The sequence below is a fragment of the Canis lupus genome, chromosome 16, assembly GCF_048164855.1.
Source record: "Canis lupus baileyi chromosome 16, mCanLup2.hap1, whole genome shotgun sequence".
Taxonomy (NCBI): Eukaryota; Metazoa; Chordata; class Mammalia; order Carnivora; family Canidae; genus Canis; species Canis lupus.
This window is the reverse complement of record NC_132853.1, coordinates 40,536,202-40,552,265: the sequence shown is the minus strand read 5'-3', so window position 1 is coordinate 40,552,265 and position 16,064 is coordinate 40,536,202. Positions and strand designations below refer to the sequence as shown.

At 45.4% G+C, this 16,064-nt stretch overlaps 1 protein-coding gene across 5 annotated transcripts in view; it reads left to right on the top strand.

Moving 5' to 3' along the window:
* The first annotated feature begins 7,698 nt into the window (after window positions 1–7,698).
* STAT5B (signal transducer and activator of transcription 5B) overlaps window positions 7,699–16,064 on the top strand; it is a 69,614-nt gene continuing 61,248 nt past the window's right edge. For 3 of the 5 annotated variants that reach the window (XM_072780604.1, XM_072780601.1, XM_072780605.1), the window contains exon 1: window positions 7,699–7,843. The gene's annotated coding sequence lies outside the window, so the exon portion shown is untranslated. Of the gene's footprint in view, window positions 7,844–8,154; window positions 8,401–16,064 lie in introns of those variants that run through there. The other 2 variants (XM_072780606.1, XM_072780602.1) reach the window with 2 other exon arrangements.

The window sequence follows — 16,064 nt, the reverse complement described above, 5'->3', positions numbered from 1 at the left end:
GGTGGAGGAGGAGCTTTGGAGCTTTCCCAGGATGGGCAAAGGCCACCCAAGGGAGTGGCAGAGGGAAGGGTGTCAAAGTTGGGTTGGGGGCAGAGGTGATTGTGGTCTTGGCTCTGGATAACACAACTACCCGGAAATGTCAAATTTGGGGTTTCTTTTTGTTTTCAGTCCCCTGCTTTGGTCTCTGCTATTTCCCACCACAAAGCACTCTGGTGGTTTTAGGGGCCCAGACTATAGAGGAGAAAACTGAGGCCTATGGGATAGGGTTCAGGAAGATCAGAAATTGCTTAGGGTCCCAGGCTGGCCTCTGTTAATTGCCCCTCATTTCCAATTCCAAGACACACCATTACATGGAGAGTGAGAAAGGATTTTAAAAAATCATATGGGGGGCAACCTCGGTGGCCCAGCGGTTTAGCGCTGCCTTCAGCCCGGGGCATGGTCCTGAAGACACGGGATCAAGTCCCACGTCAGGCTCCCTGCATGGAGCCTGCTTCTCCCTCTGCTTGTGTCTCTACCTGTGTGTGTGTGTGTGTGTGTGTGTCTCATGAATAAATAAATAAAATCTTAAAAAAATCATATGAGACTACATCCCCCAAAAGAAGACAGACCATAAAATATTATTAGGAGCAGTAATAATCCCTAGCCTAGTTTGCAGTTAGCATATGACATACATAGCCTGACTGAATCATGGCACATTGGTATACAAACGTCATCCTAGGGATCCCTGGGTGGCGCAGCGGTTTGGCGCCTGCCTTTGGCCCAGGGCGTGATCCTGGAGACCCAGGATCGAATCCCATGTCGGGCTCCCGGTGCATGGGGCCTGCTTCTCCCTCTGCCTGTGTCTCTGCCTCTCTCTCTCTCTGTGACTATCATAAATAAATAAAAAAAAAAAAATTAAAAAAAAAAAAAAAAACAAACGTCATCCTACCCTTTAACTCAACTGATCCTTGTGACAACCTTGAAGGTAGGCAGAGCCCCCTTCATCCACTTTGGTTACTCCAGGAAGGAGAGCTGTCCACAGGTGTCTGGCCAGTTAGTATACAGCTGGATCCAGTTAGTATATACTAGGATCCCAGTAGCCCAGCCCATGTGCAGGTCTCCGTAGAGCCTTCCTGACATCCCCCAACCCCAGCACACACCCACAGAGGGAAGACGTCTCCTCTGGCTGGGCTAGCCCATAACTGTTCTGTTGCACAGCACATGGCACATCCATCTCCACACCACTCCGTGCCCCTGCTCTGTTGACCTGTGCGTTCTATGAAGGTGGGTTTGAATTTACAGAGGAAGGGAAGAATCATCCCAAGTCCCATTTCCAGCCTGCCCTTGGAAACCAGGTTAGCCTAGAAGGCTGTGCTCATGCCCCTTCCCTGGAAAGAACAGATTGAGGTCACCTTGACCTAACCGTCCCTGGCGGGTGGGAAGGGCTGGCAGAGGGAGGTGGTATAGAGATGTCTTTGTTTCCTCTGCTCCAAGTCCCTTCTTCAAGGAGAGTTCGTTTGGGAGCCAGAGGGCAGAGGGGAGGCGGGGTGGGGGTGAAGAGCCTTCCCAAGAAAGCTGGAGGCATTCCAGGAAGTATCTCTGCTGGCAGAGAGAGAATTGAAGCCCTTGGGCTTATCCATTCTGCTTTCCCCCACCTTGCCTCTGCTGGATTGTCGACCTCCTCTCTAAACTCTTGGAAGGGGAGCCATAGGCCCACATTCAGCCTATCCTGCACCCCCAGGATCACTGTCCCTTTCTCTCCCCAGATTCCCTCCCTATCCTGGTACCTACCTGTAGGAACACTGCCCCATTCTAGTCCCTGAAGAATGTCCTTCATTCTTCTTAGGGGAAGCAGGACTTACGGAAGGGGTGTGTGTGCAGTCAGTAATTCTGCGTGAATTGGGGGGAGGGGAGGAAGCTGCTGGGTCCTGGGTGAAGCCTGTCTGCCCTTCCTGCCTCTGTCCCTTGTCCTCCACCACTCTTCAGGGAAGTCAGTTTACAGTGAAGTTACCAAGAGAACACAAGGCCATCCTGCCTGAGGCACAGTGACTATCTCCTGTTTCTGGGAATAGGGGCGGGAGGGGTTCAGGACCCATGGGGGGGAGGGAACACCTGCCTCTCTTCCTTTGTCCAGCTGCCCTATCCACCTGCCCAGGGAGAGCCACCTATGGGATGAGGAGGTGAGAGGGAAAATGTCTGTGCTCAGCACACATTTCCCGCCAGTTAGGAGAACAGGGAGGAGCTCATCTTTGCTCTTCCTTTTCAGGGCAGGGGTTAGATCCTGCTGCCTGCGGGGTGGAGAGAGGACAGGTGGCCCCCAAGTGGGACTGCCAACTGTCCTAAGCAGCCCTGCCTCGAGTCTGGCTCTCATCCTCTCCCACGAAGACTACCAGGTCCCTCTACTCACTCATTTCTTCTCCTTCCAGACCAACAAGAAATCTTTTGTGCCTCAGCCAGCCAAGTACCCTACCTCAAGCCTTCAGTGGGGTGTGTGGGAGAAGACCGTGCCTCTCCTTGCTTGCCACCCCCACGGCTTGGCCATTCTCTTTTGTTACGACTAGAGGGGGTTCCTTTCTCCCTGTCTGTTTTTCATTGTTCCCTGGGTCATTATGTTACAAACCCAACCACAACTTTGCTGCCGTTCCCCTGCTCCCAGCCTCCGAAGGTGGCTCCCCAGCACAGGGCAAGTGGTAGATGTAAAGCCAAAATGAAGATGAGGCCAATGCTCCGTTCCCTCCCCACTGGCTACTGGCCTGCTCTTCATTGGCTACTGGGATCCACCGACTCCTGGGCCTTCCCTTTACTCTTTCTTAAGCCATGCAGTCTCCCCAGTGCCCTGGCCTCTCTCACTCCAAGCTTTTGCCCCCTTCATTCCACCTCCCTGCAATACCATTCCTCCCTTGGCCACCTGGTAACATCCTGCTCATCTTTCATGGGGTCAGTGTGATGTAGAGAAAAATACAAAGGCTTTGGAGTCCTAAGGACCTGGTACAAAGCCTGGCTCTGCTGTGTGACTTTGGGCAGCTGAGTTTGCCTTTCTGGGCTGAGCTACCTCCTTCGTAAAAGGAAAACAGTGAGACCCATCTCCTAGGATTGCTCTGAAGATTCAGTCACAGTGACTAGCATATGATAGATGTTCAGGGACCCTGGCCAGTAGAGGTAGGCATTTTCTCCTGGGCCTCCTGTAGCTCTCAATCCTGTACTGAGGCCACTATTTCTGGCTCTTCACTAGTTGCTGAAAGGCTATGTTCCACTGCTTGGTTCATGATAGAGGCTTCATAGGTATTTGTTGGCCTTTTTTTTTTTTGGCTTAATGAAGGTCCCTCAAAAAGGAGAGGGATTCCCCATGCTCCAACACTTCAGGGGGTCCCTTGCACTGATACAGACCTCTGTTTCCCTTTCACACATCCTGACCCACAGCATCCAGAAGGCTCTCTCTGCCACCCTGGCCTTTGCCTGCTCTAGTGCTACTGACTTGCTTTCCTGCCATGCAGCAGCAGCAGCAGCAGCAGCCTCATCTTTGCCTGAAGCTGGGCTGACTTTTGAATTCTTAATCCAATTCTCCAAGCCAGGAAGATACTGCCTGAGGTGACACTCTGCTCCTTCCTCTGTGTCAATTTTGTCCTCCCTGGATACCACCACATTGCCCTAGGGCTCTGAGTGGAGAGGGCACTGTGACACTGTCCCAGGAGGCAGGTGGCTTTCCAGAGAGCCATTCCTTTAGTTCTGGCTGGAAGGGAGCCCAAGTAAGTGAGGCACACAAGAGCAAGACAGAGAGTGTGTGAGAATTCCCGTGTGAGTCCTGCAAGGACCTGCACATCCATCCTTCACATCCCATCTCCCCACCCTCACCTCACTGCCACGCCACCTACTCCCGGCCCAGCAAGCTGCCTGGGGTTGGGCTGAGGGAAAGAAAGAGTAAATACACATTTATTAAGTGCCTTCTGTAAGCCAGGCATGATGCTTGGCTACTTTCACAAATATTGTCTCTCCATTTTTTCTTTTTAAAAAAAGTTTATTTATGTTTTATTTTTAAAAAAGATTTTATTTATTTATTCATGAAAAACACAGAGAGAAAGAGGCAGAGACACAGACAGAGGGAGAAACAGGCTCCCTGCGGGGAGTCGATGCAGGACTTGATTCCAGGACCCTGAGATCACCCAGGTGCCCCTAATGTTTTATTATTAATAATAAATATGTAATCTCTACACCCAACATGGGGCTCGAACTTGTGACCCCAAGGTCAAGGGGTCACATGCTCTTCCGACTGAGCCAGCCAGGTGTCCTTTCCTAATGTTTTAATAGGTAGTACAGCACATGGCAAAAACTCAGAAGATTCCAGGGTGCCTGGGTGGCTCAGTTGGTTAAGCGGCTGCCTTTGGTTCAGGTCATGATCCCAGGGTCCTGGGATTGAGCTGCGCATCAGGCTCCCTGCTCAGCGAGAGGCCCCACCCAAGCATGCTTGCATGCTTTCTCTCAAATCAATAATTAAAATCTAAAAAAAAAAACAAAAACAAAAAAACCTCATAAGATTCAAAATGGTGAAGAATTAATTTTCCACCTTTCCTGTCCCCCAGATCCCTTTTTCAGAAGCAACCACAATTACTCAGGTCTTGTGTGCATCCCGGAAAGATTCTATGTATTTATAAGCCTATACTTTACTTCCCATGACTCACACATAAGGGGAAACTGAGGCCCTGAGAGAATTGAAGTAAGGTAACACAGCTGGTAAGTTGGCAGAATTGGGATTTGGAACCAGATCTAATTGAAAAACTCAGCTCTTTTCACCACCCACGCTCTGGCATTGACAAAGCCTCTCCTGAACCACCGGCTGTGACAAATCTCCATTCTAAGGCCCTAGAGATCTGGAGATCTGCCTTGCTGTCTGTTGAGTGTCCAATGCCTGTATTGACTTAATAAGGAGGAATCACTCCCCTATGAAAGAAGATAATTTCCTGCCAGGGTCCTTCCTTGGCTTCTGTCCCCAAGAATAGCCTGATTCCCAGGGTTCAGAGCATTCTGGAGAGGGAAGCCACATGAGCATAAGTTTCTGACTAGAGGGGATTGTGGTTGTGGTTTCAATGATGTTTCCAGAAAATGGTCTCATGTTCTCCCTGTGGCTGGGCAGGGCTGAGGGAGTTGTGAAGCAGGGAGCTGTTCTCTCTTCTCCATGGCAGCCACATGTGTGTTCTTGAGAGCAGGGGAAAGAGGCTGGAGTCAGTCCCTGGGTGAGAGTAGGTTGTATGTATGCACAACGGCTGCCCACCAGAATTCCAGGCTCTCCTCAAGCCTTTTTCTCTCCTGGGTCAGGATAGGGTCAGCTAAGAGATGACCAACTCTCTCTCCAGTGGGTGTCAGTGCGTCTGTAGGTATGTGTCTGGGAAATTTCTATGTGGGCTCTCTGTAGGGCTTTCTGGATCGTAGCTTCCCGTTCAGTTTCTTTCTCGGATTCCTTCTGTGTTATGTCCCAGTTCTGTGTCCCCTCCATCTAGGGAACTACATCCCTGAGGCCCAAGAGAAGAGGGTCTCACCTTATCTGAATTGACAAGTAGGGAGAGGTAGGTGTTAGACCTTCCTTCCTGTCTTAGGTTGACAACATTCTTGTTTTGCTGAGGTAGTCACCCAGAACATTCCGTCTTTCGTGTCTGTGCACACAGCCAGCCAGATCTAGCTTGATTCATAGTGGTCAGTCAGACATGTGCTGTGAGACACAAGAATAAAGGTGTACCTACCCCACCCTCATGTGCTGTGAGACACAAGAATAAAGGTGTACCTACCCCACCCTCCAGGACATTCTAACTAGCACCCTGTAGCCGTCACTTAGCAGCAGCCAAGGCAGCTGGACAGAATTCTAGACCTCACTAGTCCTAGGAAGAGGGGTGCAAATCTTTGCTGTTAATAGCTCTATAGTGCCTAAGTCTTTCAAAGCCCTATACATGTATTATCTCACTTAATTCCACAACAATGCTACAAGGTAGGTCCTATGACCATCACCACATGACAATGAGGAAATCTAGGCCAAAAACTTGCTCAAGCAGTTGACAGCAAGTCTGGTTTTAGATTCTTTGCTCTTAATTACTACACAGTCCTCCTGATTTCCATTTCTATTCTTAGAGTATAGGGTTTGTTCCTCAAATATTTATTGGGTGTCTGCTCTGGGCTGGGCATGGGATGGACTTAAATGGGATATTGTGTGCTGTCAGGGGTAGAGAGATACATAAACAAGACATTGTCCTTCAACACAAGAGGTGCCACGATCAAGGCATGAACATCATGTGATGGGAGACAGGGAGAGGGAAGTTCTCACTGCCTAGACAGAGGGCAGACATCTAGAGGGCAGGACCACATTCCAGGCAAAGGGAACAGCATGTGTGCAGATGGGAAAACTTACAAGGAGAAATATGGTATACTCAAGTGCCAAAACATCTTGCACAGGGACCATCAGAGGGGTGCCAGAGAGCTCAGAGCTGGTGTTTCCGTCCAGCTTCCTGCTCCAGCCTGTCCTGCTCTAACCTCCAGGTGCCCCGCACCTACTCTGGGCAAAGCACTGTGCCAGGTGTTGGCCCAAAGTGTGGGATAGAAGCAGTTGCCTAGGTGGGGGTGGGGGGGAGGGAGGACTTTGTGATCAGCTACAGACACAAAGATCTTTGTGGTTGGTGCCATTCTGGAGGTAAAGGGAAGGCTGCTGGGAAGAGCTGCCAAAGGAGGTTTATGGGAGAAGTTGGGGCCTTGCAGATCTCGATCATCTCTTGACATGAAGATTTTTCAGACTGTGAGGAAGGAAAGCTCGGTGTCTCTGTGTAGGGTCCTCCTTCTGCCCCTGCAGCTAGGTTTCTGGAGATCTGACACGTCTTGCTTTGGTGCTGACCCTTGGAGGGTTGCCAGGGAAACGGTTGGCCAGCTCCAGAGATATAGCCAGAAGAGAGGAGAGTGGGTGACTCAGGCTCACAGGACACCACACCCCCTCCCCATTACACGGAAGAGGCTCTCAGAGACCCCTTTCCTCTGGATCTTACAGAGGCGATCGTGTTTATTCTTCCCTTTCTTGATAGAGCAGTCCTTCCCTCCCCGCAGCTCTGACTGGTGGGAGCTAGCAAGAGTCCCCAGGGAGGGAAATGGTGTCAGACGCCCCCCCCCCCCATTCACTCTGGAACAGTGGACGCATCCAGTTGGCCTGGGCGAGTGTAAACTCCTGCTGTGCCCATTCAGGCTTTCCGCCCGGGGGGTAAGCAGGCAGCCCTGGCTGAAACGCCCTCCAGGGAGCAAACCCGGGATAATTATTGATGGGGCAGCGGTGGACTTCTGACCTGGGCCTGGGAGGGACAGGCCCCGGAACGCGGGCCTCGGCCCGGGGGAAGGGCGGGTGGCGGGCCGCGGAGGGGGGCCAGTCGACGCGACCCCAAGAGTCGGCGGCGGGCGCTGCTCGCGGTGGTCGAGCGACCCAAACAAAGCAGCATGTGCTGGCGGCCCAGTGGGACCCGGCTCGGGGCCCGGGAGGGGCGCCTCTCGCAGCGGCGACAAGGGGCCGCGCGCGGCGCCCGCCCCTCCCCCACGCCGGCGCGCCGGGGGGTTCCGGGTCCCTCCCCGGCGGCCGCGGCCCGGGTGCGAGGGGCCACGGGGCTCACGAGCGCGCGCCGGGCGGAACCAGGAAGCGGCGCGCGCTGGCGCGGGGCGCGCTCGGGCCGCGGTGCGCGAGCGGCGCGCGCGCCCCCGCGGGCCCCGGCGTGAGGAGACACGGCGGCCGGAGCCGTCACCCCGGGCGGGGACCCTGCGCAGGCGGCTACGCGCGGCGGCCCGGCGGAGGGAAGCAGCGAGCGGGCGGGCGGCGGCGGCGACGGCGGCTGGCGCCCGGAGGGCCGACGAGGTAGGAGCTGCTGGGCGAGCGCTGGGCTCGGGGCCGGGGAGCGAGGCCGGGGAGCCTGCACGGGCGGGGCCCCGCGCCCTGGCCGCCCAGACGCCCGCCGGGCCGCGCCGCCGCCGCCATCGCTCCCCGGGCCGCGGGGGCTGCGCGCCGGGGTCGGGGGCGCGGGGGGCGCCGGGGCACGCGAGGGGCGTCGTGCCGAGGCGGGGGCGGGCGGAGGGGGTCGAGCGGGGGGGCGGTGCGGGCGCGCGTGCCGGGGTGGGCGTGTGAAGGGCCCCGCGCCGACCCCTGCCGGCGGAGGGGGCTGCTGGCGTCCACCCCGCGCCTCCCGGTTGCGGTGCCAGGCAGCCCCTGGCGGCTCCTTGCCTTGCCTCCTGTTTCAGAAGGGGGATCTGCGACTCCCGGGGTGGGATGAGCCCGGGGGTGCCCGGTGGGGTGAGGAGGTGTTAGGCAAGCCTCAAGGAACAGTGCCTTATAAGGAGTCAAGACAACAAATACGAACGTTTCGATCCGGCTCTGGGGTCCGGGATCCCACATCAGGACCCGCCAGGCCCCGGCTGGTGAGTGTGGCAGCGGGATGCGGCATGCTTTGTGTTTTTTTTTTTTTTCTTTCTTTCTTTCTTTCTTTCTTTCTTTCTTTCTTTCTTTCTTTCTTTCTTTCTTTCTTTCTTTCTTTCTTCTTTTCTTCTTTTTTTTTTCTTTTTTTTTTTTGCTAGCCAGGGATAGTAAAAAAAAAAAAAAAAAAAGCCCTGGTGTCGGGGGTAGATATGGAGAGTCGGAAGGCAAGTCGTGGTGTCACAAAAGCTGGTCTGAGGCTAAAGGAATCTGGCACGATGGTCAGGCTGATCAAAGAAGAGAAAAGAACTTGTGTGGAGCAAGAGGCGTTTGCAAACACTTGTAGCTAGCAGTGATGGAAAAGGCAAAGAAGAAAAACAAGTGCCAGCTTTTAGGAAGATGGGATTAATGAAAACCACAAGAATGTGAAAGGCAGAAACAGAAGGGATCCTTCCCAGTTCTTGTTCTTGTCCCTCGTGAGCCTGTCAGACCTTTGTATCAGATAAATAGTACTAAAAGTGGGTCATAGAATGTTGGAGCTGGAAAGGACCCTGGGATTATGCTACATTCTCTTATTGTACAAATGAGGAAATTGAGGTCCCAGGTAGATGGAGTAAGTGGCCTGCTCTGTTGTCGCAGCTGTTCAGTCCTTCTGGGGCTGAAATGTCGGGTTGAGGACTCTCAGGTCAGTGCTCTGCCCAAAGCACTGTGCAGTAGATATTTACCTAAATACAGTTCCATTAATTGTCGCTGGAATGTCCTCGGGGAATGCCCCTTGGAAGGGCTAGTGTGTCACCAAATTATTAAACAGGTTTATGTCTTTTTTTTTTTTTTTTTTTTTCCCAGTCTTCAAATGGTGTTTATCATCTACTGGTATCTTAGGTTTCCAAAGTGTTTGGATAGCCGCCTGGGCCATAATAAGCTTTCAGCTGTTGCGTATATTATCTCAGATAATTTTGTTATTGTTCAATGGAGATAGCATAACTTTGCTTTTTTTCTCAACTTTCTTGTTATTTGTTTGTTTATATTTATCAGCTAGTAGGAGAGGATGTGTTTTATTTCATGTGCCTTTCATGTTTTTCTAATTTTATTTTGTAACACTGAACATTGGATCAGTTCTGATAATTTCAGATAGTGGAATCCTATTGATTGATTGACTTTTTATCGAGGCTTTGAGTTTTTTGTTTTGGTACCAATTTCCATCTCATGGCAGATTATAGTTGTTAGAATTGATAGTGTAACGGGGAGAAGGGGGTTCTGATTTTAAGAAAAATTTACCATTTGGCAGTTTATGATGTCATGTTTAAGTAAAACACTACACCTTTGGTCAGGTAAGTGTCATCTCGTAGATTACTTGTTTTCCAGAGCCTTTCAGAAGATGAAAATTTCAAGTGCCTGGTTGAGACACAGGGAAGGATTGGAGAGAGCTTTCTTCAAAAAAGCAAAACCTCAGAAAAAAAAAGTTGATTTCTATCACTAGCAGTTTGGTTATTGCATAACTTGGAGCTGAACTACATAAAATCTTTGCTGTATACCCAACTCCATAAATTATCCAGCCTTCTCTCTTGTCCTGGCTTTTTCAGCATTCATGTTTTTGCCAACAGGATATTTTGGATTGTGTTAAGAAATTTAAGGTGGATATATTTCTTCCATGGGTACTTCGTGATATATATGATAGAAAGGGGGGAAAAAGTGCTATCATTGTTTGGAGTGTTACAACATAAATATTTTGGTCAGCACTTCCTATTGTGCCCCAACTTCTCATTTCATCTTCATTTTCTGGCTCTCAATTGATTTTTTTTAAGTGTTATTTACATATGCAGAAACCACATCAAGACTAGTAAAGGGTGCCATTTATTTATTTATTTATTTTTTTTAAGGGTGCCATTTATTGCTCTTCTGGTACTGATGTCAAGTTTTTCAAGTTATATTAGTGTTAGTATTCAAACTATTTGATTTGTGTTAGGTTTATATTTATGTATGTGCTTGTGGTGGTTCATTTGACTTGTTTTTGTGTAGGTAGGTGATCGAGGTAATCTTATAAAGGGAAGATGTTATAAATAGGTAAATAACATGCAAGATTAGATTGCAAGTTGAAGGTAGAATCAAAGGAAACTTAACTATTCTAGTGCCCTGTAAACATATATGAATCTCAAAAGTGTTCACAGATTTCTGGATATTCTAACTACCAGTGAGACATTTTTGCCTCTCTTGTTAGAGTATAGATTGCCACATTATTCTTACAAAAGGAAGCAAAAACAAAAACCTTCCAGTTTTTATTAATTTGTCTTGAGTATTTGAGTATCTTTTAAAAAGATATCTGACAATTCCAGGTTACTGAGTTCTTCAGAAAAATAATATCCCTTTACTGCACAATAAAGTGTCAGAATACTTTGACTCCGGAACTTAATAAAAATAATGTTGAAAAGTTAGCGCTAAAGTACCAGTGTCCCCAATTTTGTGTAGTGGTTAAAGGAAAAAAATTTTTCTTTAAATCTTAGCTTTGTTAATAGAAGTGTTCTAAAATCGGAAGTATTTTTTCCCCTGCAATGTTGGAAACACAAGTTTTAGGCTTATTTCTGGGAATAAGAAAGTCAAATTTCACAATCTAGTTTCCATTGATCAGACTGTTTTTTTTTTTTTTGTACATTTAAATCGTGAGCATCACAGTGATAAAAAACTTTTTTGAAATTGTACTCATTTTTAATTATCCTTATTTTAAGTAGAATATTGACATTGGATCTTTTCTTGTTAATGATGATAATCCCTTGTTACTGAAAAACTTAAGTCAGTTTGGAGATTTTACAATATAAATCTATGCTCTTTTTACTAATCAAAGAGAGGAGTAATTTACAGGTGTTAGATTTCTAGTTGGTTGAATGAGACCCTCACTTTTGATGGTTTCAGGGTTTTAGATGACGTTTATTACTTTTGTTAGTTTTGGACACACCCATGACTTCCTTGGAAGGTATCTTTGAGGTTTGGTTTCCTTTTTTTTTTAATGGTAATATTGGGGTGGGGGTGCTTCCTGTTTGTATTTTCAAAATTAGGTCCACATGTTAACTTTCTGATACTGTCACATTTTAATTTTAAACATATAAAGACAAGAATCAGATGACATGTCGTTTATCTTTGTCCATTGTACTGCTTGCTTCCTGACAGCCTTACTGAGCTCAGCCTGAATACCCAGTTAGGAAGGCAGGGCATTCCTGATTCTTTTCCCAACTGTCTTCAAGGTATAGCAGCCTCAGAAGGACTCTTACAACAAAGGTGCAGTTAACAGAAAAAAGGGGCTATTGGTATCTGTCTTCTTCCAGGTACCTAGATAATGTATAGCACTAAGAGTTGAAATGTGTTCTGTGGAGCCTTGAACATCAGAATTTTAAAGAAGGGTTGCCTGGGGCTTATGTTTATATGGTCTAGAACCCCATGTATTAGAGTGATTATAGCAGGGTGTTTTTTTTTTGTTTGTTTGTTTGTTTTTTTTTAAGTTGTGAGAGACACAGAGAGAGGCAGAGACCTAGGCAGAGGGAGAAGGCAGGTTCCTTGCAGGGAGCCCAATGCAGAACTCGATCCCCACACCCCAAGGATCAGGCCCTAAGCCAAAGGCAGACACTCAACTGCTTAGCCATCCAGGCATCCCTGACTATAGCAGTTTTTCTGACCTCACTTAAGTCCTACAGAATGTCATGGAGAATTTAAATAAGAACTAGAACAAATTTAGGGTATGGTAGTAGAACTTAGGAGAAATCATCCTCAACTATAAAACTCTTCTTTGACCCTCCTGGGTAATTTTTGTGTGGTATGTCACCTTTAACATAAATATTGGAATATGGGTTATATGGAGCCTTGAAGAGAAGTATATCCTTGAAAGGAATACATACAGTATTGTTTCAGGGATTAAAGCTAGTGGCCTTTTCCTGGCTCTTAACTAACTATATTCTAAGGACTATAATGATGAGATAGACTCCAAATTAAATTGGCATTCAAATATATTTGCAGCTCAGGGGCATTTTATGTCTCCTAAATTTTCTTTTGTATCACATTAGTAAAGTCAATTACCATGTTGCACAGTTATGCATAATGCACTTTGCAGTTGAGCTTAATACAGATTATCTTGACCTCCCAGTCTCCCCTCCTCAATATTCAATAAAGGAGAAGTTATAATTTGTCTCGTACTGGATATTTTCTTTCTTGGATTTATTCATAATAATTACATCCATTATCTATGTATCATAATACTATTAAGATGAAAAACCATATATTGATTGATAAGAACATTTATGTTTTGGAAGCTGGCTTGCAAAATCTACTCCAACATTCACTCTCCATTTATTACTCCATTGCTTTTGGCACTCTTTTTTTAAAAAAAAATGTTTTCCAGATTTATTTTTATTATGTGAAGTATCTCTACATTCAGTGTACTGCTAGTTTTCTGAGGTGCTTGTGCTGACTCATTTTTTTAATTATACTAAGATATAGAGTATGATTTGAGAGCGGCAGTGAGATTCTCAGAAAATATGAAAACTTTCCTTTCTGACTAGTTAGAGAAAGGTTGGGGAAGACAAGGGGAAATACATCAATGAACCAATCAATTATTGTTATTTGTTGGGATTAATTTGATGACTAATATTTTCAATGCCCATCAGGCTAAGTAAAGGGAATTTGGCTTTACCCTGTAATGATAATAGGACAAACCCAAGTATTTTCTAATACTGCTTGTTTTCCCCTGGTTGGGTTTTTTTTTTGTTGTTGTTGTTGTTGCATATGGGAAATCAAGCCAAAGTTACCAGTAACAGCCACATTCATTATTTGTATTAAAAACAACTATTTACCACTCTGGGCTATAGCTCTACCTATCAGGGGCTCATCTGGGAAGATGTTAATAGTTATCTGTATAATTATTCCATCTTTCAAAAAGTGATCAGAAAATTGGTTTAAAAATATTTCAAATTGGGATGCCTGGGTGGCTGCCTTTGACTCAGGGTGTGATCCTAGGGTCCCAGGATCAAGTCTCGCATCAAGCTCCCTGCATGGAGCCTGCCTCTCCCTCTGCCTATGTCTCTACCTCTCTCTCTCTCTGTGTCTCTCATGAATAAATGAATAAAATCTTTTAAAAAAAACTACTTCAAATTATGTCCAAAACCTAAAAGTGGAAAGATAACAAAAATAATACCTAACACTGCCCACTTAAAAGTGTGCCAAGCAATGTTATAAGCTCTTGCCATATTTTAACTTATAATCCTCAAAGGAGAGAGTATCATTTTCAGATGAAAGATGAAGAAATGGCCACAGAGAAGTTAACTTGTCCAAAGTCATATTGCTAGTAATAATGGCAAGACTGGATCTAGACCCAGGACAAGCTGACTCTGTAGGCTGTGTTCCTAACCACTGCACTGCAAACAAGAGCAGGCAACTGCAACTTTGCAATGACATTTGGTGTCTTTAAGGCTTATATTTCTTTATTTGTGCTCCCAAATGGACTTTTGTTTATTTTTAATAGAAAAAAATGTATTTAGAAATTTTTAGTTTATGAATGTGATAAGTATTTTTCCAACTAAAGTATATAATCATGGTAGAAATTATGTTAAAACAGAGAATGTCTTAATTCTGACTATAGATTGTCCTTTGTTGTTCTGCCACTAGCATTATCAGATATATCATAGAAGATCTATAAACTATCTCCTTGGCCTCTTCTTTACAAACAAAAGGATCATTTGCACCAAGTTAACATGTAACATATTTGTTTATTGAAAATGCAAATACCCAGTTCATTTTATTTACAACTTTATTTTGAAGGGATTTGCGACCCTATTCTTGCTGTATTGAAGCTTTTTAGAGTTACTAATTGTGATTTCTAAGAATTTTAATTTGGGGTTTAATTTTTAAGGCAACTGAAGCAATTATTGTGTGTTTAGAGCTATGCAAACGCCAGAAACTAGAAACTAGTCTCAGAAATTTATTCCTTTTTATATGCAGTGGTCTCAGTGTTTTTCCTTGGAGGTAGATTGTTGTGAAGTTAAATCTTGGAGACAGAATTCACTACCCTAAAGTGTAGTAGTTTGAATTTGAGAGGTCAAGTCAGAGAGGAGAGAAACTCGAATTCCCTGAGCAGAGGGTATAAACTTGTTCAAATAAACAGAGGATGTTGTCTTCCAGGATTGTCAAACTGTCACCTTTGACCAGGGTTGAATTTTCTTTGAATGTTGACAGAAGTTACAATGTCAGTGGAAAAAGCTTAATGTGAAGTATCTATAACTCAGAATTTCCTTATGTTTGTGTCAGTGAGATCCTACAATTAAAGCTGTTTTTTTTTCTTCTGTGTCTGATGAGTTTTAAAAAGCCTTCAGTGGGGTTTTCCATCCTTGAGGTAAGAGTAAATTAGAAAGTTTGTAAGAAATTATTTTGTGTTGTCTAAAATTCAGAGCCTATAATCTGTGGCAGATTGTTATGTTTTTATAAAGAATGAGACTTAATTCAACCTGCAGAAAATGTGTTAAATAAGCGACGTTCACAAATGCCATTGTAGTTTTTGTTTTTTTTCCATTGTAGTATTTGTAAATAGAAACTTTTGAGCCCTTAATCTGTTAAAGTACTAAAAATTACATTTATCAGCTTTATTTAATTTTTTTTATTTCTTTTTTTTTTTAAAGATTTTTTATTTATTCATGATAGACATAGGGAGAGAGAGGCAGAGACAGAGGCAGAGGCAGAGAGAGAAGCAGGCTCCATGCAGGAGCCCAACATGGGACTCGATCCCAGGTCTCCAGGATCACACCCTCGGCCAAAGGCAGGCGCTAAACTGCTGAGCCACCCAAGAATCCCCAATCAGCTTTATTTTTTTTCTCAGAATTTATTTACTTATTCATGAGAGACACAGAGAAAGGCAGAGACAAAGGGAGAGGGAGAAGCAGGCTCCCTGCAAGGAGCCTGATGCGGGACTGGATCCCAAGAGCTGAAGGCAGATGCTCAACCACTGAGCCACTCAGGTGCCCCGAATTTATCAACTTTATAATGCAGCATTCTACAAGATTAAGATAGTCATTTGTAATTTGACTAGGTAAAGCATTCTCTCAGAAATAATTTTAATTTTATGTTTTCATTTTGCTTCATGTTTCTAAAATATTTTGGTAATCTTTTATGCTTGAGAAAAATAGCAAACTAGAGATCCATAGAAATACATAGCTCTTTACAAAATGAAACAGTCCACCCTGTGGGTTTATGTTTTATAATTTGTGATCTGTTTCTGATAGAAAGTGAGGGAGAATTACAGTGAGAACTGGACATTATAGAGCCTTACTCAAAAGATATGGAAAGCCTAATAGGTACAGATGCAATGCACATACTCCTCTTTGTGTTGTTACTGTTTCAATTATGTAATGATATAAGGAAACTCTGAACCTATCCTGAGCATATTTTAAAGATAAGTTTATCTTGAAATGAGTTTTAATATCAAATAAAAATACTGAATTCATTGTGATGCATATAGATTTATCTTCCTCCTTAACTGCTGAAGGTATCAAAACAAAATAGAAAATATTTGACTTCCTGAACGCCATGGCTACAATTAATATGCTGAATTGTGATGAAGCAGGATTCCTTGATTTTGCAATACCAGAGCATAGCACATAATTTTAGAAGAATGGATCCTTAAGTAAGTTATTACCTT